Raw genomic sequence first — 22,182 nt, 5'->3', positions numbered from 1 at the left:
TCCAACTGTTTGTGCTGAAAAGGAACATAGCATGCCATGCTCTTCTAACCTCTACTATCTCTCAGAGTCTGTTCAAGTTCATGTTCATTGTTTCCATGATATTATCTCTCCATCTCTGACTCTGATATCCCCTTTCCCTTTTGCCTTCAATATTTCCCAACATCAAAGGTTTTTTTTTTGTTTGTTTTTGTGTTTTTGTTTTTTCCCAATGAGTCACATCTTCTCATTATGTGGCCAAAGTATTTTAAGTTTTACAGTATAGACATGGAAGGAAATCTCAAAAGAATGGGAAGGAGCCTGGAAAAGTCCTCCTATGAAAATGTGGAATTTGAAATGAGTTTTGAAGGAAGCTCTGGAAACTGAGAAGTGGGGGTGATAAGGGGGAATATCCCAGTAGAAATGACAGCCAGTGCAAAGGCACAAAGATAGAAGATGGAGTATGATGTGAGAGGAAGAGTAAATAGGCCATGCTTGCTGCATCATAAAAGCCATAGAAGGTAGTACAATGTCAAAAAATGGAAAAGGTGGAAAAGGTCATGTTATAGAATATTTTAAATGTCAAAAACTTGGAATTTCATACAATAATAGGTTGATATGTAAGTATACTGTGTACAAGAGTGTCATAATCAGAACCACGCGATAAGAAAATTATTTTGGTGCAGCTGAAATAACAGTTGGAAGAGGTATGAGTTGAATGGGATGAACTCTCCCATAAAATGGAAGCAAATTGCAAAGTGGCTTAAAAACCAAAAATCCTACAATATGCTGTTTACAAGAAACACATTTGAAGCAGAGAGATACACACAGAGTAAAGGTAAAAGGCTGGAGCAGAATATATTATGCTTCAGCTAAAGTAAAAAAAGCAAAGGTAGCAATCCTTATCTCAGACAAAGCAAAGGAAAAAATAGATCTCATTAAAAGAGATAAGTAAGGAAACTACATCATGCTAAAAGGTACTGTAGATAATGAAGTAATATCAATATTAAACATGTATGTGCCAAGTGGTATAGCATTCAAATTCTTAGAGGAGATGTTAATGAGTTACAAGAGGAAATAGACAATAATACATACTATAATAGTGGGGGATCTGAATCTTCCCCTATCAGAATTAGACAAATCTAGCCACAAAATAAATAAGAAGTGAAAGAGGTGAATAGAATGCCAGAAAAATTAGACATGATAGATTTCTGGAGAAAATTGAATGGGGATAGAAAGGAATATACCTTTTTCTGAACAGTACATGGCACATTTTCAAAAACTGACCATGTATTAGGGCACAAAAACATCATAGTCAAATGTAGAAAGGCAGAAATAGTAAATGAATCCTTCTCAGATCATGATGCAATAAAAAATTACATGTAATAAAGAGCCATGGAAAAGTAGACTGAAAATCAATTGGAAACTAAACAATTTCATTCTAAAGAATGAGTTGGTCAAACAACAAATTATAGAAACAATCAATAACTTTATCCAAGAGAATGACAATAATGAGACAACATATCAAAATCTATGGGATGCAGCCAAAGCAGTGCTTAGGTGAAATTTTATAGCTCTAACTGCTTACATGAATAAAAAAGAGAAAGAGGAGATCAATGAATTGGGCATGCAACTTAAAAATCTGGAAAAAGAACAAATTAGAAATCCCCAATTAGATACTAAATTAGAAATCTTGAAAATCAAAGGAGAAATTAATAAAATTGAAAGCAAGAAAACTATGCCACACAGAATCATTTCCTGGTCATGTCAAATGAAGGAGGTGACTTGAAAAATAGTTTAAAAGAAAGTAAGATTGGTTTGGACTTCAAGAATTGAACAACTTAGAATATTAAACTTGCTCCTACATGAGTGAAAATGATCTATTAATAAGATTTCTAATGATTACTTCAAAGAAAGCCATAAATAAGCAAGTTTTAGTGTAGACTTGGGTTCCAATCTCACTTCTGATACTTACTAGTTGTGTGATTTGGAAGGGTTGATAAATAAGTTTAAGACTCAACTTGCTCACCAGTGAAATGGAGAAAATAAGAGCTTCAATACCTAATTGCTGCATGAGTATGAGAATCAAATGAATCTAAATATATAAATTTCTTTGCAAACCAGATAGCTCTGGTTATTTTGCTTATAATGAAAAAAATTTAAAAAGTAAAAACACTTAAAAATTCCCCTTTGCAGAAAATAATATAAAAAGTAACAAATACAAATTTATATGTTATACATATTTAAGTGGGAAAAAAATGATGTGACTTTAAAAAGAAGTGGTCAAAAGAATTACTAGAAATAATAAATCAGTATGTTTAAGAAAATGATAAAAATGACAATTAGAAAAATAAGTTTTAGGGAATTTGAAGAATATCAAATCAAAAAGAGATATAGAGAAATCCAAAAAGAACTGCAGAAGTGTTTGTATATGGATGTCAAAGATGGGGAGAGTCTGGTCAATGTAGATTTGCAAGTAAATTACTTTAAAGAGCAAAACAATACATGCTTCATAAACTCTTCTTAACAACAGATTTATACCATATCAAATACCTTGTACTAGATATATATGATCTGGATACCCAAATCAAGCAGTGGTAAGAAACCAGACTGATATCATTGAGGATTATTGAGATTAAGTTAGTATTACTCAACATATGCTGAATTAATTGCTCATTATGACAACATTACACTTATATCAGGAATCCAAATTTCCAATTCATTTCAAGGTAAGATTTAAGTAAAAAATATATGCTTAGCACTGTACAAAGCACTGCAACTGCAAAGATAAATTGAAACATGTGCTACCCTCAAGAATATTGCATTCTATTAGAGGGAAACAACAAGCTATTTTTAACTATTGGAATAATGCCACCTGCTGGAGAGTTACTGTAGGAAAGCTCTGTCATGAGGAGAAGCCATCTGAGTGCAAGCCATCTGGCTTTCCTCAGCGTCAGGAAGTGACCTTTGCTCGTGGGTACTGTCAATAAAGGCTACCATCCAATTAGCTCGGAATTATGTGTGTGTGGGATGTTCCCAGTTTCACAGGAGGAAGGAGGAAGCATTGGGTCCTTTTTGTTCCTGACCTCGCCATGGCAGGGCGGATGATGGGGTCTCTTCGAAATAGTAAGATTTTTACCTTTCTCTCTGATCCTATTGCTCTTTAATAAATACTTAAACTCTTAAAAAACTCTTGCTAAAGCTTATAATTTATTGGTGACCACTCATTAGATATTTTAGACAGACTAGCTAGAATTTTAGTCCCTTGCATATTAAAAGGATCAACTTGACAAAAATATTACTATAACAAGTCATATTCATAGTAATATCAATATTACCGAAAAATGACAGAATACTGAGTAAATTCATATTATAAATATTAAATATTTAAAAACATAAAGAGGGTAGGGAGGAGAACAAGTATTTACTGAGTGTCTGATACGTTCCAGTCACTGTACTAAGCAGACTTCACTGTATCTGAATCATGTATGTGAAATTAGAAATTCCATTCATTTATTCATAATTTTGAATTTTTAAAATTGCTAGCATAGCTTATTAAGGTTTACAAAACACTTAATATATAAGATCTCAGCTCTAAGAAATCTATTATATAAATGTGAAAAGATAATTTACATAATTTTGATTTCATGAAATTAAAATAGGTTTTGCCTAAGCAAAATCAATACAAATAGGATTAAAAAGAAAAAAAGTTATTGATTTGGAAAAGATTTATATAAATACATGTGATTAGTGTGTGATGCCAAGATACATAGACAAGTTACAGAAATATGTAAGATCCAAATCTATTTTCCAAAAACTAATGAAAGGATATAGAGAAATAGGCACAAAAATAATTGCAATCTCTTAGCAAACATGACTAAATATGAACATTTAAAAAAAAAAAGGACTGAAGAGTGTTTTATATAAACCTATGAAAAAAGAGAAATAAAAACTAGAATAAAAGGAGGTGCCTTAGATTTCATCTTAGATAATTCAGGAATAACTGAATAAATTGTGGTGTGTGAATATATCATTACATCAAAGTCAACTTATACCCACACTATATATCTATGTATACTCCTTTCTAACTGCCCTAATAAAGATAATAAATAAAGAATTAAAAGTATCATCTGCCCATGTAGGGATGTAAACAGTTTAACCTTATAGAATAACATAATTTTTTTCTCTCCTGTTTACATTTTTATGCTTCTCTCAGGTTGTATTAAAAAATGGAAGTTTCTATTCAGCTCTGGTCTTTTAATCAGGAAAGTTTGAAAATCCCCTATTTCACTGATGTCCATTTTTTCTTCTGAAAGATTATATGCAGTTCTCCTGGGTAGTAGATTCTTGGTTATAATCTAAACAGGGGAGGGCAGGGGGCAGCTTCTGGACCAGAACAAAAAGATATGAATTATAGGGACTCTATAGTCCTCTACAATTTTACAATGCCATGATTCTTTGGGGGTAGTTTTTAAGAACCTAAGGTTATTCTTTACACATTTTTCTTTTATTATTATGTGGAATTGTGAAATTATTTAGACTTTGTGTTTTAAAAGGGTTGTATTATTTTTGAGGTTACTTTCAAATTACTTTAATATGATACTGAGCCTAACTGACCTATCAGAGCTAGCATGGTTATTTCAATCTGCCTATTTAATATTTCATTACTACAGCCATCACATACTAATGATGTTCATATTTAAATCACAGCTAGGTTACCATGGATACTGATGAATTAGAAGTAGTTGTCCAACTCTATGAGGGGCATGCATACCCTGGCTAACATTTGAAGTTCCTCTAATGAGTTATGTTTAAGTTTCTGTATTCATAAGTCATTAGAATTATTAACCATATGCCTCATCTTTGCCTTGCATTATTACTACAACTTCCCATTTAAAGATAGCCATACATTTACATAACCAGGGCTATTTACAATCTGTTCAATCCCTGGTCTCTTGGAGTCATTCAGGATAACCAAAGTCAATCACTGTTTTTTGCAAGACAAAGTATGCCAAATGTCATTGAAGCAATTAACATTTTTGCATCATGTCAGATCACCTTGCATATTAACGGCCATTTTGTTTTAATTATAGAAGTCCAAGCATTATCATTCCAAGAGATATTCAGAGTGTGGAAGAAGGGAGAAGTATCCTCAATGACAAAGGGAAATGAAATACATGAGGTGGTATTAGAAATCCGCAAAGTTGATTTCTTAGTCCATATACGAGATTATAATGCCTCCAAAAAGTATGGTTCCCTACAAGTATTAACCAAGGAAATGGTGAATGCTTTCCTCTCACTTGGCTTCAATTTGTTGTAGCTGAGAGACATTGTACTGTGTTATGAAAATCCTCTTTATATTCCATAAATAAAAAATAAAAAAATAATAGCAACTATCTCCCTCTGATGTAGTGAGAATCAAACAACATAAAATATGTCACACATCCAAAATACATGATGGAAAATGCTCTCCACACCCAGTAAAAGAACAGTGGAGTCTGAATGAAGATCAAAGGATATTATTTAATTTTTTTATTGTTTTTTCATGGTTTTTATCTTTTCTTCTGATTTTCATTTATAACATGACCAATTTAAAAATATATATAATATGATTGTACATATATAACCTATATCTACTTGCTGTCTTGGGAATGGAGGAGGGAAGGGAGAGAGAGGGAAATATTTAGAATTCAAAATCTTATAAACCATTATTACACGCAATTGGAAAATAAAATACTGACAAAAAGACAATACACGCAGCCATATTTTTTTTCAGGGCAATGAGGGTTAAGTGACTTGCCCAGGGTCACACAGCTAGTAAGTGTCAAGTGTCTGAGGCTAAATTTGAATTCAGGTCCTCCTGAATCCAAGGCCAGTGCTTTATCCACTGCACCACTTAGCTGCCCCCCTTTTTTATATAGAAGACCAAATATCTGTCATGCAGTCAAAAACATTTATCCACTATGTGCCAGGCCATGTGTTTAGCAATGAAAATACAAAGAAGAGGAAAAAGTCTCAGTGCTCAAAGATCTCTGATTCTAATGGGTGAAAATGGAACAAACAAAGGAACTGGGATACAGAGGGATGAGGGAGGAGATGATGAATTCTGGAGGAGTGACTAAGGCATGATGGGATAGATGCCATGGATGGAAAGTGCTCTGCAAACTTCAATTGTAATATAAATATCATCACCATCACCATCATTGTGAACATTTTATATTAAAAAATCTGAGATTATTCAAGTAAAATTTTAGCATATAAAGAACATTTCTTAGAACTGATATAATAGCTAATATTTATATACTATTTGCACCAAAAGTCACAATGTTTTAATAACTTTTTGAAAATTATTTTTCTTTTTTTCCAGTATTTGTAAGAACTGATTTTTCACACATATTTTAAGTTAATTTCACTTATATGTATATATACACACATATAGTTAGATATAGATAGTATGTGATGCTACAATATTATAAATTTAAAATAAAACTGGAGGAGTTATTAAATATTGAAACCCTTTTGTGACTTTTGGCCCACACTGCATATCTTAAAAATTATTGCTACAAGAATGACCTTACTTGATAAACACAAGAACTTGAGTTAGGTCTTAATATATTTTTACCATTTTACAGTTGAGGAAACTGAGGGATACAGAGGCTGCAACTTCCCCAGCATCACACCATCAGTGAATGCAATGGCATTAGTTAAATTCAGGATTTTCTGAATCCAAATCAAGTCATCTATTAACTATACTTGAACTTCCTGCAATATTCAACATTTATCACCATTAGCCAAAATTTCTTTGTTTATAGTCTCCTTCCTGAGCTTCTATAATATTTAATTTCTCTAGGTCTCTTCCTCCACCTTTGGCCTCAGCTTCCCTAGTTTTTCTTTTCTTTTCTTTTTATTTTATTCTGAACTTAAGAAATAAAACAAACATTTCCAAAACTTAAAAGAAGAGGAAAAAGATGATGATAATATGAAATTGCAAATCGTTTGTGTTACTTGGTTTTTGTTTTAAATGTATAATAAAATTATCATGTTATTTTCTTTATTTTTCCTTTTTTTCTTCCCTCTTACACTCTAGATGTGGCTACCCTTAGACTCAAATACCCACGCATAGTTGCGTGTGTATACCATTCTGTATGTCTATTTATCAGTTGTTTCTCTGCATGATAACTTTCTTAGTTTTCTTGTGAAATTCCCTGATAATAAGTTCCCTCCTTGGTCCATCTTTGTTTATATTTGTTTATCAGAGCTACTCCCATGTTTTCAAATACCATCTTCTTTCACCTGGACTCCATACATACAAATATAGAAATGTTTCCAGACCCCAATTCTCTGTAGAGTTCCATAACCACATTTTTACCCTAATGGATGTTTCTCTCTTATTTTTTTTCTTTTTTCTTTTTCTTTTTCTTTTTTCAGCAGCAAACATTTATTTTATTTTCCAGTTACATGTAAGGGTAATCTTCAACATTCATTTCCATAAGATTTAGAGTTCCAAATTTTTCTCCTTCCCTTCCTCCCTTTCCTCCCCCCTCCACAAGATTGCAATAAGGTTATATATGTACAATGCATAAGTGTTCTTTTTATCATTTTCTATAGGGGTGCATAGTAAACTTCCTCATTAGTTCCTTGGGGTTGTCTTGGATCATTGCACTGCTGAGAGTAGTTAAGTCATTCACAATTGCTCATTGAATAATACTGCTGTTACTATGCACAATGTCTTCCCAGCTCTGCTCACTTCACTATACATCGATGTTCATTAGTCTTTCCAGGTTTTTTGGGGATCATCCTGTTTGTCATTTCCTGTAGCACAAGACCATTCCACTAAAGTCATATAACACAGCTTTCTCCATCATTCCTCAATTGATGGACATTCCCTTGATTCTCAATTCTTGCCTTCCACCAAGAGTTGCTATAAATAATTTTTGTACAATTTCCCCCCTTTTCTCTTTTTCATGATTACTATTATTAACTGTTTCCCTTCCATGCTATTCCCTTCCCCATGATATTTATTCTATTATCCATCTTCTTTCATCCTATCACTCTTCAAAAGGGATTTGCTTCTGTCTGTCCCCTTCCCCATTCTGCCATGCCATTCCTTCTTTTGCCTCTCTCTCTCTTTATCCCTTTCCCCTCCTATTTTACTGCAGGGTTAGAGAGATTACTCCATCCAATTGAGTGTATACATTATTCAGTCCTCTAATTCTAATGAGATTGAGGTCTTTGAGCCAATTCTGATGAGTGTTAGGCTCATTTACTGCCCAGATTAAACAGATTACTCCACCCAGTTGGGTGTGTCTGTTAGTCCCTCCTTGAGGCAGCTCTGATGAGTTTAAGGTCTTTGAGCCTTTTCTGATGAGTGTGAAATTCATTTACAGCCCTGCTGCTCTCCCATCTCTTCCCCCACACCATAAGCCTTTTCCTATTACTTTCATGTAGGATTTCACTTCTGCCTTCCCCCTCACCCAGTGAATTCCCTTCACCCCTCAATTTAGCCCTAAAGATGTCATCACCTAGCTAAGTGACACAGTGGACAAAGCATCTCCCCTGGACCCAGGGGGATCCCAGCTAAAACCCAGCCCCAGACACAAGACAATCACCCACGGTATGACCCCAGGTATGTCCCCCAGCTCTATTTTTTTTTTATGGTTCTCTAGGGTCTTGTATTTGAAAGTCAAATTTGCCATTCAGTTCAGGTCTTTTCATCACAAATATCTGAAAGTCTTTTTCATTAAAGTCCCATTTTTTCTGCTGAAAGATAATGCTGAGTTTTGCTGGTGATTCTTGGTTGTAATCCCATTTCCTTTGCTCTTTGGAATATCATATTCCATGCCCTCCGGTCCTTTAATGTAGAAGCTGGTAGATCTTGTGCTATCCTCACTGGGGCTCCACAGTACCTGAAATCTTTCATTTTGGCAGCTTGCAATATTTTCTCCTTGACCTGAGAGCTCTGGAATTTCGCTATAGTATTCCTAGGAGTTTTCCTTTTGGGATCGCTTTCTGGAGGTGATTGGTGGATTCTTTCAATTTCTATTTCAGCTTCTTCTTCTAGAATTTTAGGACAATTTTCCCTGAGAATATCTTGGAAGATGGTGTCTCAGCTCTTTCCTTGATCATGGTTGTCAGGTAGACCAATAATTTTCAAATTATCTCTCATGGACCTATTTTCCAGGTCAGCAGTTTTTCCCAGAAGGTATTTCACATTGCCCTCTATTTTTTTATTCATTTGGATTTGCTTTATTGTGTCTTGATTTCTCAAAAAGTCACTGGCTTCCATTTGTTCAATCCTAATTCTTAGGCAATTATTTTCATCAGAGAGCTTTTGTACCTCCTTTTCCATTTGGCCAATTTGACTTTTCAAGCTGTTGACTTTTTTTCATGTCTTTCCTGCATCACCCTCATTTCTCTTTCCATTTTTTCCTCTATCTCTCTAACTTCATCTTCAGAGTCCTTTTTGAGCACCTCTATGTCCTGAGACCAATTCATATTTTTCTTGGATGCTTTAGATATAGGGGGCCTGATGTTGACATCTTCTTCTGAGGGTGCCCCTTTGTCTTCTTTGTTACTGAAGAAACTTTCTATGGTCCTCACCTTTCTCTGTCCACTCATCTTGCTTTTCTTTTACTAGACTTTTAGCTCCTTAAAGTGGGGCACTGTTTCCCAAGGTTTTGAAATCCCGGTGGTATGATTTAAGGAGAATCAGGTTTTTTACTCACCTGCCCTGTTCCCTGGTCCGTAGATAACCCCAGACCAACTTGCTAATCAACCAGCTTTGTGTGTTGTGGTTGTTAGCTCTGAGGAGCCTGTGCCCCTCCCCCACCTGGGCCACTGCTACTCGAGCCTACCTCCTGGTTCTCAGCAGGGGTGTGAAATCCAAGTTCTGCCTTAGCATCAGCATAGACCCCTATAGTCTATCCCCTGCCCAGGGCTCAGCCCACTGGCCAGACTGTGAGCTTAGTTCCACATGACACTGGAATTTCAGCTGATTCAGAGGCTCTGGGGGTCTGCTTTTCTGGTGAGGCCTTCCTGGGATTGGATCTGTGTTAGGTTTACTGTGGGGTTGGGCTCGACTCCTGTATCAGCACAGCAGCTCCCTCCTTCCCACCTTCCAAGCCATTCTTGGTTAGAAGATGATTTCAGCACATTCTTCTGTGAGTTTTCTCTTAATTTTTCTAATAATTAAAAAGCCCACATGTGCAAAACCTAACTTTATATTTTAGTGGAAGACATCTTCTTCCCGATTTATTTTTGTTTTATGTTATCACCATTAACCTAATCACAATAGTTGTAAGTTTTCTTGTCATCTCTTAACCCTTCTTGATTTTATAGTTTCTCTTCTATCTGTTCTTCCCTTTCTTCTACATGCCACTTCTTAAATGGTGACAATCTCTTGCCTTGAAAGAGAAATCTTTGTAACACTTCACAATTCCATTGTCTTCTACTATGTAATCTTTCCTAATTTTACCAGCAGAATGAACTTTCCAAACCATGACACTGAAGAATGACAGCTCGCTTGTATTCAAACCATTGATGTTTCCACTTTGCCCATTTTATCATACCTGTACAAATCATTTTCAGATCTATTTATCCAGCCTCAACACCAGTTTTTTTTCTTCTAGTATAGAATTTCCAATTACCTATTGTACTTCCTTAAGTGGATAAAGTGTATATATCTTTTTATGTCCCTCAGCTCTAATTTTTTTTTACCTCAACATGTCTAATACTGAAATCATCATTCTCTTTTTCTAAACTTCTCTCTTACTGGGAAGGGTTACCATTATCTTTCCAATGACCCAGGATCACAGAATAGGTATCATCTTCAACTCATTTGTTTTTTTGGTGAGGCAATTTGTGTTAAGTGACTTGCCCAGGGTCACACAGCTAGTGAGTGTTAAGCGTCTGAAGCCAGATTTAAACTCAGGTCCTCCTGAATCCAGGGCTGGTGCTCTATCCACTGTGCCTGCCCCTTTCAACTCACTTTTATTCTCCCAACATACACAATCTGTTGCCAAGCCATGTCTACATGATCTACATCTTTTCAATATTTCTTTGATTTGTCCCATTATCTCTTCAAATTCAGGTACAGGCCCTAATCACGTGGTGCCTGGACTTTTTCAGTAGCCTTCTGATTGATTTTCCTGCCTCAAGTTAATTCTATCCCTTCTCCACTCAAGTATAAAAGTGGTCTTGCTAAAATTTACATCTGATCACATCACTCCCTTTCAAAATAAATATCATTGGTTCCTAGGACAAAACACAAAATCCTTCATTTGTCATTTAACAACATTCATGAGCTGTTCTTTTCATACCTTCCCAGGTTTCTTCCACTTTACTCCCCTACATATATTCTAGGATTCAGCAAAATAAGTATTCTCTTTTGTAAGGACCTAAAATTCTAGCTTTGATGTCTAAAATCTAATCAGTGGTCACCTTAAATTAGAAAACATATAGCACCAACCTTTGGGCATTAAGTATTTATTAATGTATATTAGGGGTTAGTAAAGAGAAACATGTGGATAAAGTATCCCTATTCTGTCTGTCCCTACTGCCTCTGCTGCCAAGCCCAAGTCAGGAACTGAAAAGGCTTCACTTTCCCAGTGGCTTCTCCCAGAACTCTCCTGTTTAACAGGAAATGGGGCCATCCACACACACAGCTCCAAGCTAATTTGCTGGTAACACTGATTGACAGCTACCTACAGAGAGCAGACACAACTTCTGGACACTGAAGTCCCATGTTTTCTTTTCAGGCCAGAGCTCACAATGTCCCTCCCAACAGGGGGTGTTATTCCAATTCTCACACTATTTTTGTTGGAAAGAATACTCCATCTCATGGTTTTGTGAACTTTTACTTTTCATGAAAAGATGGAATTCCTTTTCTTCTTATTTGCTTCCTGGCATCCATGATATTTTTTTTTAAATGAGGCAATTGGGATTAAGTGACTTGCCCAGGGTCACACAGCTAGTAAGTGTCAAGTGTCTGAGGATGGATTTGAACTCAGGTACTCCTGACTCCAAGGCCAGTGCTCTATCCACTGTTTCCATGATTTTGTTGGAATCTCAGTTCAAATTCTTCCTTCTTCAAGAGCCTTTCCTCATTCCCTGCAAGTGCTAATGCTTTCCCTTTTAGATCTCCAATTTATTCTGTATGTGTGTACCTACATAATTGTTTGTGTGTTGTTGACACCATTAGAATGTGAGCTTCTTAAAGAACTTCTCCCAGCACCCGAACACAGTGAATTTTTTATAAGTGCTCATTTAATTGAGGCAAAGATCCTCATTGTGGCATTTAAAATCATTTCACTTTGGATTCAACCTTTTCTAATTTCCTATTTTCCTCTTCATGATCTAGCCATTGGCTATTATTAGTGGTCCTGAAATGTATCCTGCGTTTTCTTTTTCCTATGATTTTCCCAATCTACTTTATCCATTTTGAGCACTATTTGTCAAAATCAAATATATCCCTCAAAGTTAATATAAAATCTTCCCTCAGTCATGAATATTTCTTTGATTTACTCTCCAGATATACTCTATTCCCACAAACATATTTGACCTCTCAAATGTACACTTATATGTGGCATATCTATTATAATAAAGGCATAACCATATAATGGAGAGGGAAACTAGGTGTCACAGTGGACAGAGGTAGGAGGACTTATCTTTCTGAATTCAAATCTGGTCACAGACACTTCACTATCTGTGTGATCCTGGATGAGTAATTTAACCCTCTTTTCCTCAGTTTCCTCTTATCTAAAATAAACTAGAGGAGAAAAGAACAAACCTGTTCAATATCTTTGACAAGAAAACCCCAAAATGGGTCATAAAATATAGACATAACTGAAAAAATATTGAACAGCAATAAATATAATAGTAAGATGACTGAACTTAACTTACTATGGGCAAAGCAGTTAATCACTTTAAATTTCCAAGTATAGTCATCTATAATAATGAGCAATCTCCATCTCTCATATTTATATACAGTTTGCAAAGCATTTTACTGAAATGATCATGCTAGAAACCCCAACAATTCATTATTTCCTGGTATGTCTACTCTACTCAATTATACATTTTTTTAAGGAAAGGTTACACATGTATACATGTGTATAAGTGCATATATACATATTCACATATATACAGAAATCTGTCAGACAAAATATCTAGAATAATCTTAAAATGTGGCCAAAACTTTAAAATATTGATTTGGATTGAAATCTCAGGCCTGCTGTAGCTTATCATCTAGGAAATTCCATGCCAATGAGCTAAAAGACACTATTACGCAGTAGAAATAATTTCTTCAAAAAATTTGTGTTTTTTTTTTTAATTCTGCCTGATGTATTTTAAAAACCTCAGTCAATTGTGTTACTAATATCCTTTTGATTAACTCTGAAACTGAATAAAGCCTTGGATAATATATATCTCTGTGTAAATAACAGGCTAAATATTCCACAATGTACAATCAATCACTTTCAAGCATCATGGCCTCTACTCCACACTGCTGAAGTTAACATGGTCATATATTTATTATTGTAACATCCTTCTTGCTAGGAAATTAATTTGTTATTTAGATCTGAAGGGAACAACTCAGCTTTCAGTAAAGAAGAAAATGGACTAGTTCCTACTTCTGTATTAATATGGGTTCTTTTGTAGGGGACTCTGTCAAATCATATGTGATTGTTTTAATTTTTCCAGTGATCCTGCTGCTTAAGGGATAGAGTCACTCTAAGATATAAGGATACCAGGATAAAGCTATTACCTCCTTTACCTAATAGCTATGGAACACCAGGTGATATTTTGGATGAGTCGCTTAATCTATAATTTATATATAATATGGTGTTTGCAAGTGCAGTACCCTGTGCCAATGAAATCACAGGTCCATTCTCTTATTCCAAACAATACCATACATCTGCAAGTCATGAAATGTTATCTTTTCTAAATAATTAAGTTCAGGCGTCATCCATAGATAATTAGATTATCCAAAGGAGATACTAACATGAGGAAGTTATAAAGAAGTACCACCCAAGGATTTTGCAGGAGTAGGAAAAACCTTATAAAATACATCACCAAGGAGATTCATGCCTGGGAATATTATGTGACAAGAAAAAGGGATGATAAATAGACCGTCTGGTAACCATGCAATGTCAAGAAGCATAGGTCCCTGGTGCATTAGATGGAGCATTTACAGAGAATTTAGGGTCAGACAGACAAAATGTGAAAGCCTGAATGGATGGAATTCTGTAACACTGGAGGGAATGCTCACAAGAGTAAGTCCAATGATTACTATTTGTAAGGTTTTATTTTGTGGGCTTATTTACAGAAAAGCTCATTCATTTTTCTGGCAGAATTCACATCATCTGCAAAGAAATAATATGACAGTCCCTACAAAAACATGTTTTTTAAGTATTGCCATGTCTTTAATGTAATAAATTCTCTTAATTCTTTTTATTGCTTTTTTATTTTTCCTTTTGTATTTTAAATTATCATGACACTTTCAAAGTGCTTTCATTGCATTAATATTCATTTTTATCTATAAAAGAGTCTCTTTGAGAGATTTCTTTGATCATGACACTTTCTCATGGATGTTTGAGTAGCCTCACTCAGCACATGCTGTTCAAATAGTTGGTCTTTCGAACTTCCTAAATTTAATAATACAAATTTTCATTTATGAATTTGTTTTACTTGATTTTCTTTACTGAAGTTATTATTGTCTTTAAGCATGGAACACTCATGAAATTTTGTAAAAATTGATTCCTGGCATAACAGATGCTTGAAGAATCTTATTTAGAAGGTTTTTTTTTTTTTTTAAGGTTTTAGCTCATGAGTGATGATTACCTCTCTGGTATAACATCCTGGAACTTGATTACTGTCTCAAGAAAAACAATTTCTGCATGCTTGGATTTTGTATTCACAAAAAGTATTCTCTGGCTTACCCTTTCTTTATATTTCATGAACTTGTGTTTTTCTCATTGTAATTACTACACCCGTGATGGTCTCAACCCCTTCTGCCTTAATAGATGTCATTCAAAGAAGCCCAAAAAGTTATCGCAATATAACTAAATAAATGCCAAGCATTTCTGAACTTGGTTAATCTAATCATCTTATAACAGGTGCCTTGTCTATCACTGAGTCATCATGCAAAATATTTTACACTTCTTAGAAAGCAAAGGAACTCACATTTGATTCAAATCAGTTTTGAGAATACATCATTACCTTCCTGAAAGGTTGAGTTATCGTTAGATGATATTAGTGGATGACTTTTTTTTTCACTATTCAATTTTATTGGTGTCACCATAATTCAATAAGATAAATGAAATCTTCCTTCATATACTAGCATTTTTTGAGACATCATACAATTGAGTTTCACATTAACTTTATTCTATTTTTCATTAAGTAAATAAAATCATGGAAGATGTGCCCTAAACTAAATGGCACTTGAATTGCTCAATGACTCTATTATGTGTTGTGTTGTGTTGTGTTGTTTTGCCAACAGATCCTTACACTTTGAACATCAAATGCTAATGAAGACTATATCTAAACACTGTTAAGAAAACCAGTAGAATTTTTTTAATAAACATTTTTGGGGGGCAGCTAGATGGCACAGTGGTTAAAGCACTGGCCCTGGATTCAGGAGTACCTGAGTTCAAATCCTCCCTCAGACACTTGACACTTACTAGCTGTGTGACCATGGGTAAGTCACTTAACCCCCATTGCCTAAAAAAAAAAAATTAAAAAAAATAAACATTTTTTATTTGAAGGGTTTAGTTCCAAATTCTATACTTCTTTCTCTCATTGAGGTGGTAAATATTCAGTTATAGTTTATACGTGTGCAATTATGTAAAGCATTATCACATTACTCATTTTGTATAAGGACTTAAATAAAAGAAAAATTGGACTGTGCACACCTTTTGGGTATAGTTCAAAATTGTTTGCCAGCATGGTTGAATCAGTTCACAAATTCAACAACAGTGGATTAATGTCTCATTTTTCCCACGTCCCCTCCAACATCCAACATTTTCCCTTTGTTTTTTGTTTTTTGTTATATTAGCCATTCTGGTGGGTATGAGCTGGCACCTCAGAGGGGTTTTAATTTTCATTTCTCTGATCAATAGTGATTTAGAGGTTTTTTTCACATGAGTAGAAATAGCTTTGATTTCTTTGTCTGAAGACTGCCTGTTCATATCCTTTGACCATTTATCAATTGGGGAATGTCTTGCATTTTTTTATAAATTTGATTAGTTCTCTATAGAGTTGAGAAATGAGGCCTTTATGAGAGATATTTTTTCCAAAAATTCTTTCCTACTTTTCTGCTTTCCTTATAATTTTGGTTTATTGGTTTTGTTTGTGCAAAAGTGTTTTAATTTTAAATAATCTAAATTTTCTGTTTTACATTTTGTAATGCTCTCGATATTTTCTTTGGTACCAAATTCTCCCTCTGTCCATAAATCTGGCAAATAAACTATTCCATGCTCTCTTAATTTGCTTATTGTATCTGACTTTATGTGTAAATCATACACCCATTTGATATTTTTTTAGTATACAGTTTAAGATGTTGTTCTATACCTAGTTTCTGACATACCATTTTCTAGTTTTCCTAGCAGTTTTGTAAAATAATAAGTTTTTGTTCCAAAAGCTTGGATCTTTGCATTTATCACATACAAGATTATCATAGTCATTTACTATAGAATAATTCATACCTATTCTATTCCACTGATTTACCAGTCTATTTCTTAGCCAGTATAAAATAGTCTTCCAGAATCTAGGGCCAGTGTTTTATCCACTGCAACACCTAGCTGCCCCCATGTACCAAATAGTTTTGATGATTGCTGCTTTATAATATAGTTTTAGATCTGGTACAGCTAGACCACCTTTCTTTGCATTTTTTATTGATCCCCTTGCCATCCTTGAACTTTTGTTCTTCCAGATGAATTTTATTATTTTTTTCTAGATCTATGAAATATTTTTGAATTTATTGGTATGGAAGTTAATAACTAGATTAATTTAAGTAGGATTGTCATTTTTATTATGTTGGCTTGGCCTACCCAAGAGCAATTAGAATTTTTTCCAATTGTTTAAATCTAACTTTATTAGTGTAAAAAGTCTTGTGTAATTGTATTCATATAGTTACTGGGTTAGTCTTGGCAGATGGACTCCCAAGTATTTTATATTTTCTATAATTGTTCTAAATGAAATTTCTCTTTCTATCTGTTGCTGCTGGGCTTTGTTGGTAATATATAGAATACTGATAATTCATGTGGGTTTATTGTGTATCCTGCAAATTTGCTAAAGGAAACCAGTAAAATTTTGAAAATGTTCAGTCAGCCAGTGGTATGATGTTGTTTATATGGATGCTGTACCAACATTTCAAGTGCAGTGACCAGCATTTAAAATCATGTATCTAGGGGGCAGCTAGGTGGAGCACTGGATAAAGCACCAGCCCTGGATTCAGGAGAACCTGAGTTCAAATACAGCCTCGGACGCTTGACACTTATTAGCTGTGTGACCCTGGGCAAGTCACTTAACCCTCATTGCCCCACAAAAAAATTAAATTAAATTAAAAATAAAAACAAATCATGTATCTATCTATGTATCTATCTATCCATCTATCTACTATCTTTCTTCTATCTATCTATCTATCTATCTATCTATCTATCTATCTATCTATCTATCTATCTATCTACCTACATGCACACATTTGTGTGTACACATATATTCATGTATGTATACATATGTATATAAACATGAACATACATGTACATATGTATATGCACACATGTGTACATGCCTACACATATATCCATTCACATGTATAGAGATATTTTCAATCATTTATATATAGATTTTAAATAATATGTATATAATCATATATATTTATATATAGCTTGCAAATTAGTTCTTGAAATCATTTCACAAGAAAATAAACACCACCCAAAACTTACAAGTGACTCAATAATGGATTTAAATAAGTGTATGTTTTATATGCATCTCAAATAGACAGATACACGTTATGTGTCTTGCCCAGAATGACATAGATGCCAAGTGACAGTAGTAGGAATTGACTCCAGGTGCTCCTGCCTCCATGTCCAGTCTATCACCTATGCCAATTTATGTAATATACTACTTGGTATAGAGAATGGAGTACTCGACATATTCTCCAGTTATATATAAAAGTAATATCATTTGTCATTTTTTCTAATTACAGAAATTTCATTTAGCAATTAAAAAGCAAGATGGCAGTACTTGATACACAGATGGAGTCATGGAAACCTTATAGTAACTCTACATTCCCAACAGACATATTGGAAAGCAATGGTCTGCACACCATTTAGAAAAGATAGTTTTCATTTTTAAGATGAATACAATTTGATGGATTATTTTCTGCAGTAATTTGGCCATTTTTAATTGAATGAGCTATAGACATAACAGTCTTGGCAAAAAGCAGACATAGACAGAAAGTTTTAAAGTCTTTATGTGTGCTCACAATAGAAAATAATAATGTTGATTACACTTCACAGTTTTTAATCTACACCTTAGCCAAGATAACCACCTGGAGACTCATCCTCTACAGAGCCTTAAGCATTATCCTCCTAATTTCTATTATTCATAAGTATCATAAGAAGTAGCCTTAATAAGAAGTCTTTTTAATATCCCTGTCTCCTTCCCAAGAAACAAACGGGCTATAATATAGGCCTCTGGATTAATGTGAGGTAAAGCAAGGACTATGGTGTTATATTCACATTGAATCCGGGATGCTACTGTAATAATTTTAGATAGATTAACTACAAACTATGCTGTTACTTTTCATTAAACAACTGCTAAAATATGAGAGATGAATAATGTTTTGTATACCTGCTTCAGCAGCACCCCATGGCTATTTAATGTGCTTTAATAAGCTGCTGTTTTTCATGCATATCAAACCAGTTACATAGGACCTTGCCTGAGAACGTCATCGATGGAACTCTCTCCATGTTGGCCAAAGAATCAATAGAGAATTCTTCAATGCACATGTCGATGAAATAGCTGAAATCTTCAAGATAACTACTAAAGAAAGAACTGTGAGGTATAGAAAGATTGCCTTGAAAATGTGACAGTGTTCTTCCATCAAGAGGTGGTTCAGTTGGGAAATTTGTGGAGGAAGAAGATGGTATGCTATTTTCAGGTAGAAAGATGTAAGAGTAGCTATCATCTTGTTTTTGGACAAAATTGGCATGCACACATATATACATATACATGCGTGTATGCATATATGTATATCTTCTGCCCTGAGTATTCAGAAAAGGTAACTGGAGAGGACCCCTCATTTGAGCAAGGTAAGAGTTCCAACCATAGATTTTCCTACTGGATTTGTTTTCCCCAAATGAATTGAAGAGACTCTGTCATATATGTTTCTGTCTTTCTATCTACCAATCATCTTGTATGCTATATCCACACTGTGATTTCATCAGCCTGAAAACAAAAACCTCCCTGGATAAGTATATTCCCTCTACCAATGTAGGTTTATGACTGTGCAATTTATAGACATTGAGAATTATCTAGTTTACTGAGATTACACAATTTGCTCACAATAACCTAGCTAGTATGTGTACACAGCAGGACTTCAACCCAGATCTTTCTGATTTCAAGTCCATATTTCTCTGTCCACTTCCTTTAATAACTACTGCCCATCCTAGGGCAGGTGGTTAATAATATATCTCCTTTTCTACATAGAAACCTGTGTACTCTGAACTAATGAATGTGATCTGAAAAAGGTTCAGACTTGAAGAAAGGTCAGGGAACATTTTGTCCCACCTTGTTTGATGATTTTACATCCAACCACAGTGACCATTGGGGAGAATTCCTTAAAGTTTATATACTTGATAATGCATAGACTTTCCAAAAACCAAAGAGTTGAATGACTACTCTGTGTACAGTATGGATCAGGTATGACAGAAGTTTTATTTCTTACATGCAAAAGAAATATTAACATAAGAGAAAAGTTTATAAATATGACCTGACAAAAATTTGATAAACTGACATAATTACTACCATTCTCCATTATTGGAAATTGATATTTAAACTTCATTGGAACATAAAAAAGTTTATTTTAGGGGGCAGCTAGGTTGCACAGTGGATAAAGCACCAGCCCTGGATTCAGAAGGACCTGAATTCAAATCCGGCCTCCAACACTTGACACTTCCTAGCTGTGTGACTCTGGGCAAGTTACTCATTGCTCTGCAAAAAACAAAAAACAAAACAAAACAAACAAAAAACAAACAAAAAGCAGTTTATTTTATTTCACTTCAGTTTTGGACTAATCAAACAACTTTTTACCCATGGCTTTTGCCATTGTGGTCATGAAGCAGAACTCATTTATCCTGTTAGTTATCATTTTCTTTAATTAAAAAAAATAACAATAACAACTTACCTTTTCTTCTTTTCTCTATATCTCTTACAGGGTAGGTGATGATAACTGAATAAAAAAAATTCAGACAAGAATAAAGAAAAGAAAATAATGAGAAAAACAATACCCTGGGATATTTCAAATAATTATTTTTCATAGTATGTCTCTGAATTCATGAATGGCACAAATGAAGATACTTCTTCATACATGGATCTATCATAACCAAGCAAATATCAGTCTAACACATACTCCTTTTGGTTATTTTTCCAGTATATTGATAATACATACATACTTATCCATACTCTCACTCATTCTCCCTGTGAATACATATAATACAGCTTGAATCGAGTTCTCAAAATAGTCTTGTGTCAGGAAAAAAAAAATAGTTGGTGGGAATGGATTCGGACAAATGACTTGTCTTCTAAAACCTTGAAAAGTGAGTTAGAAATAGAATACAGTATTAGGTTAATTCTCTTTTTTTCCTTTCTTTTTTATTTTGTGTGTGAGGCAAAGGGGGTTAAGTGACTTGCCCAGGGTCACACATCTAGTAAGTGTTAAGTGTCTGAGGCCAGATTTGAACTGAGGTCCTCTTGACTCCAGGGTCAGTTCTCTATCTACTGCGCCATCTAGCTGCCCCAGTTAATTCTCATTTTATAATTTTCCTATATCCAACAACTACTTCTGTGCTGAATGGATGAATAGATCAATAGATATACAGTGATGAGTGAATGAATAAATGCAAAAGTATTTCTTAAGAATTTATTGTGTGTCAATAATTGTACAAAGCACTAGGGATACAAATCAAAAAGGCAGATTTTCCCTGACCTCAAGGAATTCATATTCTATTAAGGTGAGACAGATTGTATAGGAAAATGGTAGCCAGAATGGGACACTTTGGGTGGGCAAATCATAAAGGTGATGAAGAGCTACAAAAAATTGAGTTTATACTTTCAATAACAGTCTTTCAATTGTAATTTCACTACTGGTTTCATTATGGGTTCAGAGATGGGAAATAAAAGAAATGCATGGGGCAAAGAAGTGAATGAAAGGAATTTCATGTGTGTTATAGCAAAGAAAATATCAAGAAGATAAAGGAGGTAGAATGTAAAGCAAAGCTATGACCCTCTCATTGGCACATTTCTGGGTATTGACCTATCTCCTCTTATCTCCCAAATGGACCACAAGTACCCTGCCCCCTTGATAAATTATGTTACCTGTGGCTTGGGAGTGCACCCTCAGTGAAATATAACAAGTTTCCAGTCAAGATCTCCAGGAGCCAGAATGTATTTGTCCCACAATGAGGGCTTATACACCTGATCCCATGAATCTTGGCCATTATTTCTTCCATGGGTCATGGTCTATTAGTGTGTTTAATTTCTCTAAAGTATATTTATTTGCCATTTGTTGAAGGTTGTTCTACCCATACATGGGGTATATCCATCTTTATTTTTTTATTCATAATTATTGGCATGAGGATCCAATAAGGATTGATAGTGCTCTTCATAACTCAGGTTATCCTTATAGGATTATAGTTTAAGAATGAACAAAACACCTGAGATAGGATCTCTCCATGTAGAAAAAAAAAGATTGTTTCTGAGAGAATCATGATTTTATATAATGGGAGTAACTTGAAGAAACAGATTATGGAACATGTGTTGATAGTCTATAACTTGTTTTAGTTGGCTATCCATTGAGGAGGACATGTTTGATTGGCTTTGGAGGCATCCCAAATGGCCTGACAGCTTCAATAACTATCTCTTAAGCTTCATTCATTTTTTTCTGGGGGATTTTGGTATCTCCTTTACTTATGGTGTCTGTTGAAGAGA

Source organism: Dromiciops gliroides, chromosome 2, assembly GCF_019393635.1.
Source record: "Dromiciops gliroides isolate mDroGli1 chromosome 2, mDroGli1.pri, whole genome shotgun sequence".
NCBI classification, from domain to species: Eukaryota; Metazoa; Chordata; class Mammalia; order Microbiotheria; family Microbiotheriidae; genus Dromiciops; species Dromiciops gliroides.
This window is presented reverse-complemented; position numbering follows the sequence as displayed.